The sequence below is a fragment of the Alligator sinensis genome, unplaced genomic scaffold (assembly GCF_000455745.1).
Source record: "Alligator sinensis unplaced genomic scaffold, ASM45574v1 scaffold1213_1, whole genome shotgun sequence".
NCBI classification, from domain to species: Eukaryota; Metazoa; Chordata; order Crocodylia; family Alligatoridae; genus Alligator; species Alligator sinensis.
The window spans coordinates 309,158-319,319 of NW_005842401.1; the positions used below are offsets into that span (position 1 = coordinate 309,158).

A 10,162-nucleotide genomic window follows, 5' to 3' on the forward strand; every position below is an offset into this window, starting at 1 on the left:
CTGCTGGCCACAGCCTGTGTGCACAAAGACGGGCCCGGCTCGCCCCCGGCTCGCACATGGCGACCCAGATGGGATCGGGAGAGAACTCGCACATAGGGCTCCGTACTAACTGAATCTAGACCCACCTCCAGTGGTAGAGCAAGAAGTATTAACCACCATAGGTTCCTAAATCACAGGGGTTGCATCTACATGTGCTATTACTATAAAGCAATAAACCCTGCACATATTGTGCCAGAGTTTATTGCTCCTGGGTGCCTCATTTGCACATGCACCCCAGACTGTAGCACGCTGAGCCAAGTCACAACAACTCCAGGTGGCACAGGGCCCAGAGGATCAGCCTGCTAGCCTGGGGCTGCTCAAACCCAGCTGCCTGCCAGCTAGCCCCACACTGAACCACCTTCATGCCCCAGCCAGCCCCATCATGCATTGCTACACAATAAAGAATGCTGGCATAGGACAGTATTTGTATTTACAAGTACTAACCTGCAGCAGAGTTAAATAGTTTCCTGCAGCCTAATAGAGCCACACGTGTAGATGTTGAGACCTTCCTATGGAGCTAATTAGGCAGCTCTGCAGTAAACATCTCACGTAGATACACCCAGGGATTATCACACTCATTGCTTGCCTCTCTTCCACGAACCTACATTCCCAGCGGGGCCCCATATACTGGAATTCAATGGAAAGCCTCCGCCTCTCCAAGAAGCCTCACTACCATATACATGATACTGTATATGGTCTGTCTACCTGGGTGTGAGGGACAAATATACTCTTTGGGAGGTGGGGGGCATGTCTACACATGCAAATACTACTAGATGGGTTTACTCTGCAGTAATTTACTGTGGAGTAAACCCACCCTGGGCAGGTGTCTACACGTGCAGGCATCTGGGAGCAGATTTGCTCCTGACCTGCTCTGACCCCCTGCAGCAGCCAGGGGGATCACCTACCCCAATCCACTAGTAGGGCAGCTAGCAGTGAGCCCCCAGCTGATAGCTACCCCACTGGTGCAATCACAGAGCTAGGGCCAGGAGCTCCCTGCTGCCAGGGTAGGGGGACATTGTCTCAGCCCAGGATCCACCGCTGGAGCCTGCCCAAGCAGCAGGCAGCTCCCAGAGGCAGGGAGCAGTCTCCTGCCCCCCTGCTGCCCAGCAGCAATTTTGCTCCTGGTCAGACATCTACATGTGCCTTACTGTGCAGTAACTACTCCACAGCTAATTTGCTACCTACATTTGCAGGTAGCACATTAAATGTGGAGTAGAGCAAATTACTGAGCAGTAAGTATCTGCACATGTGGATGGTGACACTTACTGCACAGTAATTTGCTCTACTGCACCGTAAAACGTCTTGTGTAGACATGCCCAGAGAGAAGCAAGACAAGCTATCTCACTCCAGTGCAGCAATGGAGAAAACCTCCAGCATATATGTGCCTGACCTTATCCCTTACAGAATCATGGGTAATTGACACATTTAAGTCATGTACTCTAAAGTTGAGATTTCAAACAAAGATACAGCCTTTAACTTAATGTAATTATATGTTTGTTTCTTCCTTAAAGAACAATCAGTATTTGGCATTATAAGTCCTCAGAGGTAAAAACAGAATACACATCATTAGGATTTAAAACAAGGAAAATTATGGCAACTACAGTATCTTGGGAACTGCTGAACTTAATCACTGGCTGTCATTATTTCTCATAGGCACAGATTTTGTATTTCTATATATGGGAATGGGTAGGAATTTCCTGCAGGGAATGAAGCCTCAAATTTTTGTGCATTACCCTCTGAGGGATCTGTCAGGAGTTGACATTTCCTATATGATAAGATTCCTATGAATGTAGGAAGTATCCATGCCCAAAAGCCTCTTCCTGTAGAGAAGCTTCTGTTTCTGTGTGTGATTTCAAAATCTTTGGTATCTGTAACTGTCTACCAAGAAAATGTCATGTCCCCCAACATATACTAATTACATTGGCTAACTGATGGAATTTTCACATATATTCATTGTTCCTTGTTAAACTCAAATACTGAAGTTTGCCCTGTGACGTACACAAAAGCTGAACCAAAATCTTTCACAATCTATACCTGTATATTCTTATGAATCATTCACGAATATAAGATATGTGTCAGTCATAACATTAAAAAAATCCTTCTTTGGCAAATCAAAATGTTATTTGCATATCTGCATAAATCTGAGAGTTTTAGATACCAATAAATATGCCATTGGTTCTTTGGGAAAATTGTAATTTTTATTATCTTGTACTTCTGTATATGTGGTGCATCCTTTTAAATTGCCACTCAGATCCCAATTGCACAAAGAACACTTTTGGATAGCTGTTAGGTATATCTCTATTATACATGTGAACAAATCCAATCAGAGTTATGGGGTATAACTGTGCATGTGGAAAGAAAGATATACTTTTGTCACTCTAGCTTCTCAAGAGGAAAAAGGTGATCATTCGTATACAGTAACAATTTAGATACTTTATCTTTTTTCTGTTCACTTGAGTAAGTGCACTTTCTGTAGCAAATACTGCATTATAGGTGTTTGTACTAGGAAAGCAGAATGTGTCCAAAGTCCCTGATGGTGCTCAGATAAACCTCTTGTCATAAGAGCTTACTCTAAACTTGCCCATAATCTGCTGCATTTTACTTTCAGTCAGTCTTCATTCAGAATTCTGTTTCTAGTTCTCACTTTGACACTTATAGACGATCCCAGTGTGGAACCACTGCTCTCATTTTTAATGAAAAAAGTTTTGGGAAGGGGTTTCCCCCCCTTCTCATTTTTTTCCTTCTCCCTCTCACATCAGATATAAATGTGAATTCTGTCATTTCCTTCGAGAGCCCACTGCCCCGGTATTAGTCATATGTGCCTGTGGAAATCAACCCACACAACTACTTTCTTGTCAGAGTACAACTGAACTTCACACACACATCACTGCTCTTTTTTCACCCTCTCCAGCTTCCCACCATCACCTAGGTAGTCACTTGCTCATTTTCCAGTGTTCTACTGCAGTATTTTTAGCAATGCTAATCTTAATTAGTAGCTTTGAGTTGGAGGGGGGCAACATTTGGCATTGCTCATCATCATTCAAGTGTGGTACTAGTATCACTGACTAAAATCAAGCATAATGGAACCTATCTTCAAAGCGGACACAGTAACAACTAAACCTGAAAAAGAACAAGAGTGTATCTACAGATCTGTGCACAGAGGACAAAATCACCAGTTTTACTGTTAGCCGATTAATATTTACAATTAAGGTTCTTAAAAAAATATGTAAATCACAGCTGCCGGGTAACTTGTAGGTGAGGGCAAAGTAAGAGGGCATTGTACATCTGCCTGTGCTATAGAGAACTACTTCTGCTAGTTCTTACGCTGTCCTTATCCTTGTATTCATTGAGATTCAGCTGCAGAAGAGGCCACCAGGGACAACGGGTTGATGAAGATGTAAATTCAAGAGATGCAGGAAAGTGTGGATTTCAAGAAACTGTCATATTAGTCAAAGCAATCTTCTCATGGTTGCATGTACTAGTATAGAAAGAGATCTTGTAAATGGCCAGGAGAATGGGAATGGTTGGGATGCTGTAGAAAACAAGAGATTTCTTGTTTGTGGCAAGATGGTGTCACAAGTAGCAATCCTGTGCTACTTAATAATCAAAATCAGCCTATCGTCTTCAGTTAGTTATCACTTTATGAACAACTGCAAGGTGGAGGCATAACAAAAGATGCTCTCTCTCAGGGAATTCTCTGGTCATATTTTACCAGACTCCAAGAAAGCCACACTAGTGACAAACTCTCTCAGGGATAGTACAGTGCTCCCAGAAAAAGAGAGAGAAAGACTTGCTAGCTGAAGGGACACAAGACTAATTGAAGGTATTCTATGCCTATTTGGGTAGGTACTACACCAAGTGACTGAATCTGCATGCTTAATGTGAGATTGTCATATTTGGAAGATTTGGGACATATGAAACACTTATAATATAACATCACCTTGCCCTCTAATTAAGCAACGCTCTTAATTTCACACCCATATTGTCTCTACACTAGGGAAATTCATAATTGATAGCAACCACGTATGCTGAGAACTCAGGTATTTTGCCAAAATGTCATCTAATCTTACTCAAAGCAAATTTAGATGAGTCCTGCATGCACCAAAGTTTCTGCCATTTCTAGCAGTTGTGTTGAATGAAGGGCCCAAGTGTAGAGGACTCAACCATTAATGTTAAGGTCCTTGCACTTTGTTCAACCCAGAGGCTTCTGCACACAGAGGCAGAGAACTAGTCAAAGAAACACCTGTACTGTTTAAGAAGCATTATGTTAGGAAGGCATAAACATGTTCTTGTTGAAAAGAAATATAATCCATGGTTAGCAAACAGAATAACTGTCTGGAATATAATTATATATTTTTTGAAGAGTGATACATCACTCAGTCTTGGAAAGCAGTTAATAACATTTGCAATTAGTTAATATATTCAAACAATCACTCCAGACCCTGCACTAGAGGTTCATAATCACACTGGTTACTAAAGCAAGTGTCTGTCTGGTTCTATTATAGGAAACCTTACCTTTTCACTGAGCCAAGTAATGGTCTGCAAACATTTTCTTTTAACAGCTCCAAGGCAAATTTCTTGGGAATTCCTTCACTTGGCCTCATCAGGAGATTCATGGTGACAGCTTGAGTGTTTGATTGTCACAATCTGTAACTGGCCCTTAGTCACAGCCATTTCTATCCATTAGTACTGTGAATGAAACAGTTGACACCACAAGACATAGCAAGTCTGCACCCAGGCACCAGCCTTCTTGACCCATTTTCTCTGAATCAGGTTATAAAATAGCACAAAATAAATATTTACCATGTCTATTAAGCAGAAAATCTCAGCAAATTCTTAGGACAGGTATACTGCAGAACTAAAAAGAATATCTGTAACAGTATGCACAGCACAGAAACACTGTTGAATGAATTTCATGCTTCCAGTAGAAACTATCTGTATTTTAGCACCATGGAAATCCTTTTAAAAGTTCTAGTGGGAAGATGTGCTAGTAAGTATGGTTTAGAAATAGTACAAATATTAAGCACTGTTCAGTTGTGACAAACCATTGTTGATATATTCATTCATTTAATATCCATTGGATAACAAAGATTAAGAAGGCTTCATTTGTTTAAATAATATATGGTTGTTTCATTCATTGGCATTAAAAGCATTGGTTTTGCCCAAAAGAGTGACAAATATAATACCAACCAACAGAAATATATTATACAGATGATTCAGTTAATAAATTATTATTGAGATACCATGGTAATATGCCTCAGATGATACATTAGAACATATATCCCAATACCATGGTGAATCAAAGAGTTCACGTGCACAAATATCCACATTTTTATAACCACTAGAAAGTCAAAATGTAAAAATAATAAAATAACACAGAATAAAATGTTCTGACACATACATAAATTTATTATAGACAACAGTAAAACAAAACTAAAATATCTGTAGCTCAGTTTGACGGAGTGTGAGATATACACGAAAATGTAACCCTCCAACTGTATGTGTGAGTGAGGAAAAAGGTATCTGATGCCTTGATTTAACCATAAAATATGGTCACTTTCACTTTGGTATGACTGGAGATAGCAGAAACAGCATCTTCTGTCTCTCTGTAGTATCAATCAGAATACTTCACATAGAAGTTTCTAGCCCAGGGGTGGGCAAACTACAGCCTGAGACCTGGATCTAGCCAACTAATGATTCCATCAGACCTGCAGTGGGTCCCTCAACCTCACCAGGGCTGTGGCTTAGGCGGCCAGCCCCACTGCCCCTTGGCGCACAGTGGGGCTGCTGCAGTGCAGCTGCCAGACTCCACTTCCCAGCAGCCCCAGGGGTAGCGGTTACTGCTGGCTGTTGCTGCCACCAGACTTGTCTATACTGCCCAGGTACCCCGTCCTGTCTGCCCTGCACCCATCACTGGGGACACCCAATGGAGTGGGCAGGCAGGGTCTCCAGGGCAACCAGCCGGGGACCATTGCAGCAGCGCGCACTCAGCTGGGTGGATGGGATGAAGCTGCAGGATGGTGGGAAGCAGTGTCAGCATGTGGCCAGGGCCCAGGGCCAGGGTCCAGAACAGTGCCACGCTCCTTTGCTCACATATCTCTGAGATGGGCAGCAGTTTCATGGAGACAGACATGCCAGGACCAGGTCATGGCTTTGCCCTGGGCCACAACCTCATGATGTCACTGCTCCATGATCCCAGCCCTAGCCCTGGCCTCACCCACCCATCCCATTCCCAGATGTCTCTTCCTGCCAGCCTGTGGCCCCATCCCATCCACCCAGCCAAGCATGTCCTGCCTATGTGGGTCTTGAGCCAGTCTTCATAGAGACCCTAGGATCACCAGGCGGTGACAGCACAGGACCAGGACCTGGGGCAGAGCCACTTAGGGGGTTTTGGCAAGTTGTTGTGATACAGGTTAGTGTGCTGGCCAGGCCTGCAATAGCTCACCAAAAATCCCTAAGTGACCCACAGGCTCAAATAATTTTCTGCCCCTATAGAAGAACTTCTCCCTATTTATGTGAGAACTGCTGTTTTTCATTTGCTAGATATCAAAAAGTGTCTTTCAAGATACAGTAATTTTTTTTAATCTAATTTTTATTACAAAGAAGAAAGGTCACATAAAATATACACCTTATCATGGCACAAAACTAACAAGACTACAGATATGGACCAAGCTGTATCTGAATAATTGGAACAAGAATGTGATCGTATACATTACCCATTTCTATTTTAGCATGAGGGTTTTAATCTTATTGGAACTTCATGATTCTTTTATCAGATTACAACATAAAATAATCCCTTTTAAATGTAAATATACTATAATCCCCTTTGTAAAACCTTGAACAACAGATTTTACAAAAATTAAATAACATTTTCATATTGAAGCATTAAATGGGGAACTTTACACTCCTAGTTTGCATCAGCAGATTTTAGGATGGTTGCTCCTGGTATTGATAATGATTATATTTAAAATACTTAGAAGTAAATCACCTAAAATGATTTTAAGTAATTAATCATTCTTACAAATAGATGCAATGATTAGAATGTTTTACTGAACTGGAGTTTTACTTTAAAATGTATAGTAAATAGAATGGTGATTGACCATTTAACTTTGATTGTAATCCCATGGGACAAATTCAGCTTTTGGATGTGTATACGTCACTTCTACTCACTTCAGTAGAAGTCATATATTCATATCCAAAGGCAGAACTCTCCTATGTGTTTGCAACAATAGCCTCAAGTTTTACCTCAGGCCTTCCAGGAAATCATTCTACATCAATGTGATCACCCTTTAAAAGAACCTAATGCCTACAAGCTTTGCCTCATAAATATGTCTGCATTCAAAAGTTACCTATGGAAGTTTGTAACATGCAACCAAGAATTAGAGTAATGCACATGATATTCTTTTTCAAAGAAAAAACTCTTAGTTTATTAGGCTTTAATAGAAGATTCATTGGAACCTTTAAATAAAATTAAACTTAAGCAATAGAAAAAAAATCACTTTGCAGACTTTTCCCTTCCCTTTCTACAACCAGTGTATCAAATAAAGTCATGGTTTAAGCCCTTGGTAAGGCTCTTGCAGAACTAAGATTAATGTCTACTAAATTAATACTCTGTTATGGTGGCAAACCAATTGGCATCTCCACAAACCTAGACTGCCTGGTGATTTGGACTGACACACTCATTTACACCACTAGAATTGGTGGAACTTTCTTAAAATTGCCATTTTTTATTTATTTTTACTATAGGTGCTTAGATCAGTCTCACTTAATATTTTATACTTAGGAATATCAGGAATGTCATATCTGGTCTTCAGTAGTTTAGCTGAAGAACTGAGATTCAGGAAAAGTAAAAAGTGAGCTCTCACAATTTAACTGCAGGGGGTAGGGAATATGTAGTCCTCTCTCTCAAGTTTTAATTAGATGTTGAAGTTAAATGTTACCAAAAATGCTTAAACACTCTGATTAAGCTGTCCCTTTTAATTATTCAACTGGTATAATTTCATATTTTGTGATGCCATAGTTCAGTTATTGTCCTGTCCCCATAAATTTTTCCAGGGTAGACACTGTTCACCTTTCAGTAAAGCTTTCCAAAAAAGCATTTATAGTCGTCATCATCCCCCCCGCCCCCTTATTATGGAGCTTAGCCGATCAGCTAGGAATGTATCCTACATAACTGTGATCCAATTTCACAATATTAGAGGACAGGCTTATTTCCAAATACTTTAATATGTTGATTGGTTATATCAAACGTACACCAGATAAAAAGGCAGGTTCCATATCCAACCTGTGTTTGGATCTGTAGACTGAGAGAGGTATCCTATGATATTTAAACAATACATTTCTTAAGGCAAATGGGACTATTGAATATACAAGTAGTTACCTTGATATATTTGTGAGTGTTCTTGGGGGTAAGAAATTTGGAGTTTGTCTCCTTTCACAAGAGTTTGACTCCTTTCCTCTTTCAATATGATACCCCTGTAAATGAATGCTGATCTAATAGTCTGATGATGTCTATATGAGGAATTAGCTGCTAATGGGCTAAACACTATCACATTGTGTACGAAAAACTGTTTGATCCATTTTTGTGTCTGAGGAAAAGTTATGCTTAACCTTTATTCCATCTGAATTTTTTTTCATGTGCATAGTCATGGACCTTTACAAATCAATGTTTTATCAGTTACTTTCCATGAAGGATGGAATATCAAAATAGTTTTGATCATATGATGTCTAGTATCCAGCAGACTCTTATATACATATGCTGAGTTATAAGGCAGAGGGGAGAATCTTCAAAAATTACAGTTTTAACTCTAAAACGCCAGTTTAATACATAAATCAATAGATCTGAAGCATAAATGGAGAAATGAGATTGCTTTCATTAGGTTACTAGCTGATATTACATCTGAAATAAGGCACAGGGATAATTTTCCCCCATATGCCTAAAGCAAGCCAAGTAAAACCCATTATTTCTAGTTGTTTTTTCCCCTCTACCACACTTTTTGTGATAAAGAACACTAGAGAGCAGATGGGCATGAAAGGTGAAAAGAACATGCCAGGCTAATCTTTATGATGTCTGTACATTCAGAAGGCAAAATAAGTACCAGTAATTCAATCCTTTAACAGTCATCATGAGCTAGTTACTGTTTGTCTCTCCTATACCCCTGCTGATATGGAAAAATAAAATGTAACCATGTGGAATAACTGAATGCTCTACAAACATGACATGTTGCTATTTACCTAGGGGGTGTCATGAGACCCTCAGCTCTAAAATGACAGTAATAACTAAAAGAAAAAGCTTTGAATTTAAAAAACAGTGGGTTATATTCAGTGGAGGTATAAATTGTGGCATTAGTGAAAAAGCCCTGTAACTTTTACATTGCTTTGTTGCTGTCAAAAGCTGATCTCCCACAGAAGTATATGGGATCTGTGTCCATGTACAACAGCTCAATTTAGCCTCAAGAGTGTCGTTGATGGTGATGAAACATGCGTCAGTGCGGAGGGATCCCCAACCCCATGTGCACACACATCGTTTCTCTTTGGCTTGTGTGGGCCACATTCAAAATGGTTTCATTGACATCATTGACTTCGGCATTAGAACACTAGAAACTTAGTTACTTGGCTCTAAGAAGGGATTAAATTTGACCCCCCCCTCCCCCTTTAAACTTATCTGATGAATAGATATCTAGCATCAGATACAGCCAATGAGGAGACGTAGGCAATCCAAGTCGACCAGGTTTAGGTGCTCTGTTCAGAGAACGTCTACAATCCTATTCCTGGGGATCAAATAGGCAATTTCTGATCTATTTCTGCAGGCTTCAGTACGATGGATCCTATCCCAGGCAGTGAAGAGGAAGGTAGTATACCACTTCCCTGCGAGCTCTGTTCTTCAGAATTCCCTTCCATAGGAAGCCACCGTGACATATTTGTGAATGGGAAGCAGTAAGGTTAGGACGGATGGGTATGGGACTGGCATAATTTTCCTTACCAACCTTGCAGTGATTTTTCTGCCTAGTTGAGATGACTAAGACAATATTACTACATAAAACATTTCAAGATGCCAAACTCATCCTCTCAATTAACTGCACATGAGAAACCACTGCAGCCACAACTTCAGGAAGATGGGAAA

At 40.3% G+C, this 10,162-nt stretch overlaps 1 long non-coding RNA gene across 2 annotated transcripts in view; it reads right to left on the bottom strand.

The window, feature by feature from the left end:
* Positions 1-10,162, bottom strand: part of LOC112551281 — a 190,577-nt gene that overhangs the window by 150,183 nt on the left and 30,232 nt on the right. The gene's annotated exons all lie outside the window — the stretch shown is intronic.